The sequence below is a fragment of the Schistocerca gregaria genome, chromosome 8, assembly GCF_023897955.1.
Source record: "Schistocerca gregaria isolate iqSchGreg1 chromosome 8, iqSchGreg1.2, whole genome shotgun sequence".
Classification (NCBI taxonomy): Eukaryota; Metazoa; Arthropoda; class Insecta; order Orthoptera; family Acrididae; genus Schistocerca; species Schistocerca gregaria.
In genome coordinates this window covers 308,230,673-308,231,906 of record NC_064927.1, presented here as the reverse complement: position 1 = coordinate 308,231,906, position 1,234 = coordinate 308,230,673, and the positions used below count along the sequence as shown (strand labels likewise).

Below are 1,234 nucleotides of genomic sequence, written 5' to 3'. Positions count from 1 at the left end.
GGTCCAAAGAGGAGTCCAATATTCAGGAACATACATTTTCAATAAATTGCCAGCAACCATTAAAAACTTTTTATCAGATAAAGCACAGTTTAAACAGAGTTTGAAAGACTTTTTGATCGGCAACTCCTTCTACTCCATAGATGAAAATCTTAACAGAGCTTAAGTAAATATATCTGTTAGATTTCAGTTTTTACAACACTTGGTCACAACAGTCAAGATTAAGTATGATAAATTCATTAATAGTGCATAACAGTGTTTCATTCTGACAGTGTGTTCATTCTGTAAATATTAGCTGTTCCAGTTTACTGCATTGTATTAACCTATTTTGACTATCTCCTGACAAATGATGAGGGTAGTAAGTATTATATTCAAATATTTTATGTTATGAAACTTCCTGGCAGATTAAAACTGTGTGCCCGACCGAGACTCGAACTCGGGACCTTTGCCTTTTGCGGGCAAGTGCTCTACCAACTGAGCTACCGAAGCACGACTCACGTCCGGTACTCACAGCTTTACTTCTGCCAGTATCCGTCTCCTACCTTCCAAACTTTACAGAAGCTCTTCTGCGAACCTTGCAGAACTAGCACTCCTGAAAGAAAGGATACTGCGGAGACATGGCTTAGCCACAGCCTGGGGGATGTTTCCAGAATGAAATCTGCTGTGAGTACCGGACGTGAGTCGTGCTTCGGTAGCTCAGTTGGTAGAGCACTTGCCCGCAAAAGGCAAAGGTCCCGAGTTCGAGTCTCGGTCGGGCACACAGTTTTAATCTGCCAGGAAATTTCATATCAGCGCACACTCCGCTGCAGAGTGAAAATCTCATTCTGGATTTTATGTTATACTTTGTGACATATTTCACACCCATGAGAATCATTTCAGTTTTTGGGTATATGGAACAAAAACTGAATCTAATCTATTTTAAAGAATAATTGACTGGATTTTAGAAAAGCTCGGTAGTTGTAAACAGATAGGTAATAGTTGTTTTTCAGTGCATTTACTCCAAATGACGTGTTTTGGGCTCCATCGATCTCAGATTTCCTGGTGTAGACAATATAACAAATAATTACTTATACATTTTTTCAATACACCAAATGTTAACAAGAAAACATAATATTGAACTAAGTTCCAAAACCAGTACATACCATTTCATAGCAAAATTAACTTTAACAGTTTGTTCGTCACTCATTCATTCACAAAACAAAAAGTATAACATATCATTTAAACTTGGAGAATGGGA

The 1,234-nt window shown here is 37.8% G+C and overlaps 2 non-coding genes across 2 annotated transcripts; one reads left to right on the top strand and one right to left on the bottom strand.

The window, feature by feature from the left end:
• Positions 1-412: 412 nt before the first annotated feature.
• Trnal-caa (transfer RNA leucine (anticodon CAA)) lies at positions 413-487 on the bottom strand. The gene has a single exon. It is a non-coding gene; the product is annotated as a tRNA-Leu (tRNA).
• A 194-nt stretch (positions 488-681) lies between these two features.
• Positions 682-756, top strand: Trnal-caa (transfer RNA leucine (anticodon CAA)). The gene has a single exon. It is a non-coding gene; the product is annotated as a tRNA-Leu (tRNA).
• Positions 757-1,234: the final 478 nt, after the last annotated feature.